Raw genomic sequence first — 13,633 nt, 5'->3', positions numbered from 1 at the left:
CTTCCCACAACTCCTAACAGATGGAACAATGAGTATAAAAACTCAAAGAACCAAAACTAGAAGAAGTCTATAGCCAAGTCTTGCTTAATAATGATCACAAGTCTTGCATAAATTAATTTCAATGTTAAAGAAGAAATCATTGCATCCATAATATCCTCCTCAACACATCTATAAGTTAAACTTCATAATGCAAAGTTAATGAAGAGCACATCTATATGAAGCTAAATACAATGAAGCTATGCTCAATAAGTGATTACTAAATGATCCTATATGAATCCATCTATACCAAGATGTAATTGTGGCGCATGTGATCATGGGATGAGATTTGGATATACTGTCACCGTGGATCCTTGGAACCTTGGGGGATAAATGGGGATAAAATAGCCACTAAGGGCTCTCTCATCAAGCAATTGCCCCTTTTCCAGTTGGCTTAAGGGGAGAGAGATAAGGTGCACTACAGTTGGTATCAGAGAAAATGACACAGGTTCGATTCCCATTGATTAGTGGCTACTTAAAAATATAATATACCCTTGAGCAAGGTATATTCCTACCCCTAAATTTGAAATCGTACGTATTGGGCATCCATGCGTACGTCCTTCCTCTTGTGTGGAGTATCCATGGACGAAGGTATCCACCATGGGACTGCGATATGGGTGGATGACTAGTTGCCTCACATGGAATAGCTAGTCTACACAATGGAAGGATTGGTAGATTCAGTACGGAAATGGAGGTGCTAGTTCCCCTTGGCTCAGTAGGGGTTATTAGTCAATAGTCAATGAGGACATTGACATCTCTAAAAAGAGGGTGGAGGTGCTAGTTCCCCTTGGCTCAGTAGGGGTTATTAGTCAATAGTCAATGAGGACATTGACATCTCTAAAAAGAGGGTGAGTGTAGCACATGTGATCATGGGATGAGATTTGGATATACTGTCACCGTGAATCCATAGCCATTAAGAGCTCTCTCATCAAGCAATTGCCCCTTTTCCAGTTGGCTTAAGGGGAGAGAGAAAAGGTGCACTACAGTAATTCACTTCATAACAAGCACATAAAGAATCATCAATGATCAATATATTTCAAATTAAATCTAACAAGGATTCAAACATTCTAATATCGATCACGAACTATTTGTCTCGTAAAGCTAGCATAGTCCACAACAAAATTAGTTTTTAAGGAAAAACTCAAATCTCAACCCCTACTAAACAATCTTGTCTAGAACATAACTAACTCAAATTTGCCACTCAATTCATTTGAACATCAACAAAGTTGCTAACTAGCAAATGCACAAATGCCAATAACATAAAGCTATAGCCCAAGTATCAACACTAATTACATCGAGACTAATGAGACTCAATATCAATCCTACGGAGAGATATCTCATATAACTTGAATCTCAATATCAATAATGTCAATGACAATGCATCACTTTAATGTTATTAACACCATAATAAAGCTAAAAGAAAGCACAAGTGAATCACCACTTAAAGCTCTCTAGCAACCAAACTAACTAAAGTCGAAGATACTATACTTAGTATCCAAGATTAATCCTCCAACAATACTCAGTTTCAGATAACACATCATCAAGGAGTGATTCACCACATCCAAGACCCAATAAAATCTAACACCACAGATTAAACATAACCAAATGATATCAACAAAAGTAGAATCGATATACCAATATGGAAAAATCATGTAACTCTAACAACATGATCCTCCGCAACACCATCTAATAAAGCAAATCAAAAAATGTGAAAATCATCATTGAGCGAAGCAAGTGTTAATAATCCTTGACAAAGTCTACAAACAATCACAAGTTGCAAAGCAACTAACAATCACTTTTCAGCTTGCCTTCACAAGACCCAACACCAAATACATGCCATCAAGTTATATATTTGTCTAACATGAACGTGATACCTGTAAGCAACCAAAGGGAACGACTTGAGAGACGATCCGTGGGGTTCAAATATAAAGGGAAGGGCCTATGAACAAGAGTGCACCCCCTTTTCCAATCGGTTAAGGGTCTTGGGATATTTGGGATTAAACGTCTTTGGGTTTGAATAGTACTAGGCTGGGTGACCTCCTGGGAAGTCCAAACTCAGGAGCTTACATTTGGTATCGGAGCTATCTTAGGTCCGACTCTGTTGGTTGGATAAGGGAATCACACCACATGTTGATTGACATCTGGTTGGTCTCAAAAAGCGGGGCTCTCGGGAGAGCTACGGCTCTTAGCTTCCGTTCACGAGGGCGTGAACTTGTAGGGAAGCGTGGTGGATTGTAAGCAACCAAAGGGAACGACTTGAGAGATGATCCATGGGGTTCAAATATAGAGGGAAAGGGCCCATGAGCTCACCACACATCTACTATAAAGGTTTACGTAAATATCAAGTGCCAACTCGATTCAATAAAATGCAACATAAATGCCACACCCCACCGATAAAGATTTTTAACACTTAACACCACTAACTTTTGTTCACAACATGGACAAACTCATGCCACTTTCTTTCCGACCAAACTCAAAACTAATCCAACACTAAGCTACTCAAGGAGCAATAGCAAAGTTCCCCGGAAAAGAATTGAGCATTGCAACCTAAACCTTCAATAGCGAACCTAGACAAAATGGTTTAGCGCTCCACCGCTATCTATCCCACAACCCACCATTTAGAAGACCATCACTTCGAACATATATCAAGGTAGGGACTCTTGATTGCATACTATGAATACGAGCAATGAGTTAACACCTCGTTGCAAATCATCTCTTTAAGAAGAGAATGATTTACGTGTTTGATCCTTTGTCCCTGATAACTCTCTTTTCGGTCTTATATTTGACTAAACCTCAAGCTTGCTTTCACACTACCAATCCAAGAAAAGTTTATGAGAGAGTATGGCAATGACTAATTGAACCAATAAATTAATCCCTACAATCTTGATTGATCCACTTATAATCAAGCATAGGAAGGATTTACTAGTGCTGTGCTCAACACCTATAAACTAACCTATTTGCCACTCATAATAAACCCAAGGGAGGTTTACTTTCACCCATGGTACATAGAACAACTCATATGCCAATGATCCAACACCACTTACATCAAGTATAGGCCATTCATCTATGAATGATCATCCCAAATGCACTCTTTAATATCTTTAAAATGCTTACAAACATGGGAAACAATCTTCCTCACCAAGTCCCTTTTTGTTCCTAGCTGTGTTTGCCAGCACTGCCACTAGGTCAAGGCCCCTAGACTGACCACTACATCCCACTATCCTTGGGGACTTCCTCACCATGTGACCGTATCCTTGGTCACTACACTAGAGGATTGCTCTTCTTCTTTTCCACAGTCTGGGACTTTGGGACAACATTTTAGAACACCATAGCCCTACATGAGCCTTGTGGGTACTCTTCCCACCTTCCACTTTTGGGTGCCCTAGCCATGGGGCTAGAGCAAAGTTCCATTGAGCCACACTAGGTATCCAAGTAAATAGTGCCACCCACGTCTCCTCACTTTCTTTCTTCTATAAGAAGTTTTTTGTTTTCTCGACTTTTATTTTCTCTTGAGGGATAGAGATGTCAGTCCTTAAGTGAACCGACATCTCCGAGCATTCTATTTCATTTTCTATTTGGTTTTTTGCCCATCTTTGCCTCGATTTTTTTTTTTTTTCCTTACTGAAGGGGTGGGAAAGATCGGTTCACGCGTGAATCAACATTGCCCCACTTTTAATTTTTCTAGAAGTGAGCTTTCCTGGTTTTTTCATGTTTCTAGTGGTGAGATCTTTATATTTTAGAAAACAAAGAGAGAAAGAAATGTCAATTCTTCTGCAAACTGACATCTTTAAGGTTTTTTTTTATTTCATTGACTTCATGGGGCATTTCATATGAAAATAAGAGGGTGGAAGATGTCGATTCTTGTGCCAACCGACCTCTTCCGTATTCTTGTTGTGTTTTTCCTTTTTCTCAAGAGGTAGGGTGAGGTCAGTTCTCACACAAACCAACCTCTCTCAGTGACTTGTGTTTTTTTCCTTTGTATTTCTTGTAGTTTACACTCTATTTTTCACATCTTTTACTTACAAATTTTTCTTGTGAGAGCAAATATAAATCAAGCTTGATTTCCTGGAACTTCCAACAAGGGACTTAAACTTAAAATGCCACAGGTTTGCTTTCCATTACAAGTTAGATATTATAATATTTTTGCTTTTTATTTTAGAGGAAGTGCCGAGGCCAACCTTAATGATCTCGGTCTCCAGGAAAAGGCAACCGCCTTGATAGCTGTGGCCTTGGCTGATTGAGTGGAGATTCATTTCAAGTATCCAATGAAGTTTTTGCTAGTCATGTTGGAGGCAACGATGAGCATAACAACGACGTGGATGTTGAAATGGACACTCAAATCGATGTTGGTGTTATTGAGGCTATTGGTATTAGTGCTCCTAAGGCTGCAACTACTGGTGGTGGGGTACTTGCGTCTGATGTTGGTGGTGGTGGGGGTGTTGTGCCTTCAGTTGCTAAAGCTACTCGCGGCAAGGTAGATGAACTAGTTGAGGAAGTTATTGGTAGTATTGTAGATGGATCTATTGCAGAGGCTATTGGGGGCATAGTAGCTGCTCCTACTGCTCCTCAGGCTAGTGGTGCAAGGGGAGCTAGTGGTGGTGAGGGATTATACATGCATAATTCTGACACCATCTTGAATAATCATGTTCGAGGCATGATTATCCAAGCTCAAGAACAGACAATCAGTACAGGAAATGGCATGGAATAGCCTTCATCGATTTCTAGTTCCTTTGTGCCAATTGGTTCAAAGCCATTGGGTGTGCTCAGCTTTTGACCTCAACATGGCTATCTACAACTCCTTTGCCGAGGTCGGGTTTGGGAGCATAGCTAGTACCTTCATCTTTTCACCAACTTTCCCTGGAACCAGCCGGACAAAGTTAGTGACTACTGAACTTGAGGAAAAATGGGATCTTATATGGCTGCGAAAGTCTCGTGAGTTTGATGGATTCTTTGGACAACATGTGGAGATAGTAGGGTTCATTAGAAAGCTCTTTTGGGTGATTGATAAAAACCATAGGTGGCTAGCATTTTGGAAGTGCATTCAAGAGAAGTCCAAGATGACAAAGAACGACACATTAATGTTCCAGTCACACTTGTCGAACCAATGACTCGGGAGCATACTATGAAGCTCAACATGGCATGCCATAAGATCAACATGTAAGAATTTATTTTTTGTAAACTTAGCCAATATCGTGTTTTTGTAGGCTAAACCAATTTGCGTTTCAAGCTCATACATTGGTACATGACATTGAGCACCTTCGCTTTATCGGCATGCTCTCACTAGAGGAGGTCTCACTTGAGGTATTTGAAGCAATTCAAGTGAAGCTAGTAGCTAGGAAAGGCCAAGAATTGTAGACTTAGTACCAGCTGCCACTTGATATTCTAGTTGCTGTATGGGCAAAGGTAAATTAGTATTGAAGTGTGTATCAACTTACATAATATTTCTTGCAACCCATAATCAAAGGAGAAAGAGCCTCATTCATTAAAAATGCCCGAGGGGACGAGTAGCAGAAGGAGATGGAGTGGCATGCAATTGAGCAGTGAATTTTGAATAAAAAAAAAACAAAGGTGAAAAATTTGCTCTCAATTACAGACATACGACGCGGGTAGGAATGGATTGATAGCATTGCCAAGATTTGTTCTCCCATTCGTAAGTTCTTCTAAAATTTGTGAAACATTTCATAACTCTTTGTGTTTGTAGGAACTAGTAAAGCACTGGAGGAACTTATTTACAACATCTCCAAAAGTAAAATGTCCTTTGCTGAACAAAGTGTTTACTTGGAACTTCTCAACACTTAGATGCGAAACGATGAAAAACATTGCGAGATAAGGATGGAGAAGGTGATGAAGGAGAAGGCATACATTTCTCAGAGTATTGTTGCTGGTGAGAAGATGCTACAAGTCTAGGATGAGAAGTTTCTTTCCAGCACCTATACAGGTATCACTCTCGAAGAATATATTCATGCTTGTCTTGTGGAGCTAGGGAATGGTCGGCTTCCACATGGTGGGACGAGTTCGGTTGAGTTCAAGAACCATCCAGGACAACCATTTCTTGCGAGGTGCATGGTTTACAAGTATTTTCTTAATTCTCATTTATATATTAGTATTTATATTTTTGTTTTACTTTGTAGATATTTAAAATATTGCCCCGGCACACCGGTATACACAGCCAGTGTTTTGCAAAAACTCCTAACTAGAGACAAGAAGCTTAGGATGTATGAGCCAAAGTTCTACTGTCCTTGTACATATGAGAGGGAGCTATGCCCGTGATACCTTGAACTCATGGAGCAGATGCCAACATCAGACTTCGAGCTAGATCTCTACCTTGAATGTCATCTAAATTCACTTGAAACTCAGCACTTAGCTAGGAAATATTAACCTTGAATTATATTCTTATTTTCCAGAGGCTCTTTCTGACTGTGATAATGACATTGTTGAAGTTCAACAACTAAACCCAAAAGTCCATACTTAGGAAATGATTCAGGAGATGCCAAATCCAAATACCGTTGAACCAAAAGAAACTGTACAAGATATTCCAATACCTGCTCATTGCAAGAGCCATTGTAAAGCCTTTCATGAGAGTAAGGACTTTGATTTGGAACATTCTTTTATTCATTTTTTACTTCACTATTTTTTTATAGATGTTGTAGAGAGTAGTTATTAGTCTTCTCAGCAGACTAAGACATTCTTCCCATCCCTCCCTATGGCTACAGACGATGACCTGGAAGAGTTCTCCTCTTCAACCATGCATAAACAGGTTAGTAAGCATGAATTTGATCTCCAACTTTTAGTTCTAATAATTGATTTTCAAATTTGCCCTCTATCCCCAACAGCCAGTGTTGGGGAAGTTGTTGTTCTCATTGGGGATTACACACAGCTTTTAGATGCTAATAGTCAGGAGCTCTACATGCTTGATCGGTGGATCCATAGTCTAAGTCAGCTCACACATTATGGGAAGATCAATTTCATCTTTTTTGATCTTCTTGATGGGATGCCACCACCGCAAGGGGATACTCCATCATGAAATGTGTTGCAAGCCCAACACATTTCCCAAGCCTTAAAAGTTGTGAGTAGCTTCATGACATATGAGGGTGTGGTTGTCATGATCCTTCCTTACTCTCTAATGTGGGAAGGCCTTCTTGCACACTTGGCTAACAACAATGATGGATTTGTCGAGTTTTCATTTGGCTGCCTTCTTTTGAGTATGGCAGTGGACACAAAAAGCACTAGTGGGCAGAAGTGAAAGGTGTGTGACTTCTTTATTTACAAATTAACTCTATTCTATTTTTGTTTCCAGGTTTATTCCAGGAACTACCATACTCTATGCCACATTGGGAACTAGCATAATGCCACATGAGCTTATGAGTGTGCTGCTCTTGCTTTACCAAGATATGACAACTCTACAAACATCATCCCAAATGTGATTGACTCAGACGTTCTTCACCCAGCATTCCCTGGTTATCAACATCGTTCGGTCATGGCCATGCAGATCTTGTTGGAGTTATTTTGTCCGCCAAAGGGGATTGTGATTGATGCTATAGCAGGATTTGGGTCAATGGTGCAGGCAGTGAAAGAGATAGGCCGACCTATTTTTACACTTGAGAAGGAGGGTGCCTTTGAGGACATTCTTAGGAGATTTTGTGACAGATGATGTTAGTGCTTGAAATAATCTATAATATTCATTCTCAAATGTTTCTATGTCATTAGGTCTACACTTATCACACATAGTGTTTTAGTCCACACGCTTGATCTTGATGATATAGATGATCATATGGACCGAAGTCAATTCCACTTACCTATTTATGTTGAACGTATGGCCAACATTATATACAACATAAGCCTATAGTGAAGGAGCATTCCACTATACCCATTTCTACTTTTCTGGATATGGATAGAAGAAGATTGAATATATTCTGATTTTAATATAAACTATGTTGTTTAATATATCATTTTCTTTCTTTGTAGACTAAAAGATTAGTTCGTGTCTAACCAATAATCTACATGAGTTTATGGAATACCTTAAACACCTAGATTTTATGTTAAAAATTCTTGGTTCGGGACGAACTAAGGTAGTGCCATTAAACTTTTGCTAGTTAGGGGATTGTATTGACTTCCTTTGACTTTTGTTGACTTTCATTGATTTGAGCTCAGCTCAAAAACTACCCAGCCCCAAGCTGGATTATCAGACAACTAGTGCCAATCTCCAATATATAAGATTGAGGAATTAGTACTAGGTGTAATTATAATATCTAAAGTGCACAAGACGCTAACATGCTATAGATCACCGGCATTTAAAATAATCTTGATATGATCTTGAATATGGATTCCTCAGGCTCTAGCCAATTCATATTCAAGAGTGAGTTTAAAGGTGGAAGAGATATAGATTGACAAAACCCTTTGTTCCATCAAGACTTCTTCTATATGCCATGTTTCTTATCCAAATGTTGTCTTATATAAAAGCATTGAAGTTTAAGGTTATATAGAACATCAAAAACAAGCTATAAACCCAGACACACCCTATAAGGCTTAATGCTTTTAGCTAGAATTGTGATATCATTGTGCATAAGGCTAGACACCAGCCTATAAAAATCCTAACATTAAAATTAAAAACCAAAAATAGGGACAAATTGTCAAAGACAAGTAAAACTAATAAGTTCTCACTTCAGGAATGTGTGGTAGTCTAGCATGGGCACCCTTCCTACATCCACAAATATTATACCAATTCTAAACTTATACATATTATTCCAATCTTGCTACAAGTTCTTGGATTAAGACCTCCAAGAAGTTATGAAGATCTATTCTAGAGAAGATGCTAATGGAACCATCTAACGCACTCATAAACCTCCCACCTCCTTTATCTTTTGCAAAATAGAAAGAAAGTTGTAAAAACTAAAAATTATGTATAATGGGATATGTGGAAGGTCCTTAAATGAATGAATTCTACTCCAAACTCTATATAGTGTTCATATCTTCCTCGATAAGGTTAAAATCTATGGCAAAATCACCCCTTATTAGTCTTAACCAGTAAAAATGTCTTATTACTGAGGTGTAAATATGCCTTCAAACTATTATGATCTTGGTGGCTTCTATTCTATACTAGTTTATCGAAAGATAATTTATTTAAAATCTTTTTGTGTTCGAATGTAAGACTTAATTAACTTTCTGATGATTCATTATCTTTAAAAGATTTTTATCTATAACTTTGATATTGTCCATCTATTAGTCTTCTACTTTGGGCTAATATATGTAAACTAACTTCAGCACTTTGTATGCATAGTGAAATCTTTAATTATGGGATAGCTACTATTGACTGGTCATATAATATTGACCATTTGATCTCTCAAAGGAGTTAAAGCTAGCTCTTAAACACTTCACCAAGTCACCCTACTTATCTATTTATGTTTACTCTAGTTTTGGGCTCCCTAATGTTCATATCATCACCCACCATATAGGTATAACCTTTCTTGATCACACTCGTTTTCCTAGCCACACTCCTCCACTTACTATCCCATAGGGATTTACAAATCTAAGAGACGATCACTGTGAGCTTTCACCCTTAAACTTAGACTTAGTCTTGGTCTTAGACTCAAACTTAGACTTAGACTTAGACTCGAACTCGAACTCGGACTCGAACTCAAACTCAGACTCGAACTTAGTCTCGGTCTAGGTTTCAGACTCAATATTGGGCTTGATCTCAAACTCGATCTTAAATCAATCTTGGACTTAGTCTCAAACCTGATCTTGGACCCAGTCTCAAACTCAAACTCGGATTCAGTCTTGGACTTAATCTTGAACTCAATCTTGGACTCAATCTTGGACTCAGTCTAAGACTTAGTCTCAAATCTGATCTCGAACCTAGTTTCGAACTCGGTTTCAAACCCAGTCTCAAACCTGATCTCAAACCCAATCTTAGACTCAAACTTGGACTCAAACTCAAACTTGATATCGGTCTTGACACTTCCATGTATCACAACACTTACCACGTGTTTATCATTATTTTATCCCTATGTAGAGACTTGATTACTGATCATTTTATACTCATTCCTTAAGCACTTATTTAGGAGTTCTACTTTTACTCTCAACTTTTTGAGTTAAAGTTTTTGGTCCAAACATATTATGCTTATTAAACTTCCATTTTGCCATTACTATATAGATCACCTTCAACTCCACTTTGGGACTTAGGGATTTGTGTTAAGAATTTTAAACCTGCTAGGTAGAATTAAGAGCCTCAGTTTGGGAGGTGATTAAAAATGAATGTTAGGTAATATAGAGGGAAATAAGAGTCTAAGTGGTGGTGGTTAAGAAGTCCACTTACACCATTCTGTTTTGAGGGACAAAGGTAAACCTAAGAGACTGGATGTATGGGGCAGTCGATGGCTTCCATCCTTCGGCATGGCTGGGGTTGACGGGATTCATTGGAGGTGGTGACCACCAAACACCATCCTCAAAGTGGCCAGGAGGGCAGATATTGATCCCAACACAATCAGACAACCTTGACCTCTTTTGTTGCAGGAGTAGGAGTATCAAGCATACAGGAACACTAGTAGATAGCACTCTGAGGGGTTGCATTCCCCAATTTTTGTACTAGTCCCTATGGGACATTGAGGGAATGTACATATACATTTCAATGAAAGCAGGTTACTTTCTTTGTAGTAGTGACTTATATTTCTCTGTCACTTCTTTCAGATGATCATAGCAGGCATGGGCAAGGAAATTCATTGCTACATCTCTGATGATTTTCACAATGTACAATGCTGCTTGCAGGTGCATTGGGAGTGGGTTAGAACATAATACCTAGCCACAGAAAGGCATATCCTTTGGAGTGATGGACCAACATCACAAGTCAGGAACAATAAGATGCTTCTTTTTCTTGGGAGATATCATTCAGCCACAGGGATTCAGTTTGAACATAACTTTTTTGGTGCTGGACATGGCAAGGACACAATGGGGACACTCGAGATGAACAGAGCTGAGTCCAAGCGCTGGGAGACTTCTTCCTCGTTTGGCTCTACTCAAAGTATTAACCTCTGGCTGCTGGACTTCCTGATGACGAAGTAGCATGTGTCCGGAGGCAATACCGGGTCCTGAGAGCTATCGGGCGACGAAATTGGTGGCTCTATTGTGTTGTCATCTAGAAACTGAGGATCCTCAATAGGATGCTCCATTTGTGAAGAGAACACAAATGTGACATTCAAAGCTCATACATATGAGCATATGAGCATTGAATGTCACATTACAACCAGACATTTACAAAGATGGCAGAACGTCATCTCCACACTTGATGAAACTACCAATCATAGCTTGTTCAGAATGTCCAGCACTTGCAGGCTCACAGCTATCTTCACAACTTGTTGTGAGGTTGTGTTCGTTTGAAAGTTAGCCATCATGAACACCTTTCTCATTAGTACCAAAAGCACACAGTTGTTGAACCTGAGAGGTGGTTGCAAGCTTGTCGCACACTGAGACTGATGAAAATGAAGATCCAATATTGAGACATGCTGTGAACTTTTGAGCAGATTCCTTCCATGTCTCAGCCTTTTGGAAATTGTCTCTAGATAACTTAATTAGCAGCAGCTGCATCGCCTGCAACACAAAAAGTATCTAGAACTCCAGGATGTGAGAAGCAAATACTCTGTTTGATTGATTTGTCATTGCTTGTGTGCGAGACAGTTGGGTGAATAGAGTTGACAAGCGTCAAACGAGTCCAGCTCTATCAGTTATTGATAATGCAAAGTCACTGCATTGGTTAGCCCAGAAGCAAGATTGCTTACCATGGTCACTTACTAGCATGGGTATGCACGATGCTCATATCACTATGTTGCTGTCTTGTAAGGCTGAGCAACTTCTTTGCTGTACAAAGAGCAGGGCAACAATCTCTGGTTTTCATAGCATCACTAAGTCGTATGTTGGGTTGGCCAAGTGCCTTACACTGCTCAACAAAGGTAATCAGCCTGCATGGCTGAGTCCCTATGAGAAAAAATAGATGACTGGCTTCCTCACACAGGTTTGAAGCTTGTAAATCTAAGTGCAATCTACCATGTGAAGAGCTTTCATGCTACTAAAGTTAGTAAAAACGAAGTACATGCCTGAAGCTTTCGTGATAACACTTGTAGTGTGCTAAGACGAGTCCTGTGAGCCATTCAATTGCTCAAGGTGGCCCGCAACCAGCTCGCATGCCGAAATGGGATGTGCACGTACAGCTGGCCACCGCAATATTGTTCATAGAGGGCATTCTCGAATCAGAATGGTACCCTTCTCGACCATGTCGTCTTCTAGCATGCTGATGGGGTTACCAGACTTGTTGTATAGCAGCGCTGTCTTGAGAGAAGCTAGCATCTTGGGCTGAATCTTCAATTGAGCACGCATTCGACCATGTTGGCAGTCCAACACATCATATTGCTTCTGAGATCTGAATCCTTCAGGCAACCTCAAGCTGAGATTTAAGCTGCTCAATTTGCATGTCCAGCATCATAATTGTGGCTGATCTGAGCTACATGAGTCTGATTGGCGCTCCTCCAGAGTAGCCAAATTGCGCCTTATCTCAGCTACTGCCATTCAACTTTTAAAAAACTCCATGATCTTGCCTTGCAACTTTACCTCAATCTTAGGGAAGCACTGTTTATCAGCCTTGTAATGATATTCATGCATGTGAATCAACCGTGCACAATTTGTGTTTTGTTGAGCTTTCAGTAGAGACTTAGAGCTGCTTCATTCCATCCTGTTTCTGCTGCACATTCTTAATTGCTGAAACCAGAAACTCTTCTCCTTGACAGGTTTAGCAGACTTCTTCAACGTAGTAGCACAAATTGTGGCCAATTCATCCGTGAATCGTTACTGCTTCGATTTGCCTTTGTACGCTCGCAATCGGATCATCCATAATCTTTATATCTACTTTATCTCTGTCTAAACTCTTCCTAGTGTGCGCTCATTCTTCTTTCTTGGATCATGTATTGGACATAGAACGATCGACCGAGCAGACCGCCTTGCTGCAGGAGAGGACCATAAGGACTTCGACAACCTTCAAAAGCAGCACCAAGATGCAGAGATTAAACGACCCAGTCAGATCGGAGCCTTGTCAGTCAGAAATGGAGGGTATGGAAGTAACAACATCAAATTTAAATCCGAGCAACGAGATGAATCTAGCCAAGAAGCAACATAGAGAAAGCTAGAACAGAGCTTTGTGAGCATCAAACCTCGTGCAATGGCACGAGTACTGGGATGTGCTCAACGAGAGGACCACCCTCTCATACTTCCAATGGTTTCCACAGCTCCCGAGAACCTTGCTCTCGCCTCCATCCGCCATAAAAGAATACTAGGGTTGAGCAGGCACCGCGAGAAATCTCCGGACATCAACGACAAATGACTTGTGTCGAGGTGATGAATGCAGGTGAGAAGACAACGCAAAGTGGCAAAGGAAGAAGCCGACTCCGATGAAGCGTAAGACTTCGATGTGAGTGAGTGATCTTGCTCTTTGTCAGCAGGTGATAGTAGAAGCCAAGAGAATGCAAGCTAGTACACAGGAGCCCAAAATTACGTTCAAGTGTCCTTTCAAGTGTCTCTCTAACCCTGAGGTCCTTCACTCAGGTGTGCTTGACCC

Source organism: Selaginella moellendorffii, unplaced genomic scaffold (assembly GCF_000143415.4).
Source record: "Selaginella moellendorffii unplaced genomic scaffold, v1.0 SELMOscaffold_2, whole genome shotgun sequence".
Taxonomy (NCBI): domain Eukaryota; kingdom Viridiplantae; phylum Streptophyta; class Lycopodiopsida; order Selaginellales; family Selaginellaceae; genus Selaginella; species Selaginella moellendorffii.
This window is presented reverse-complemented; position numbering follows the sequence as displayed.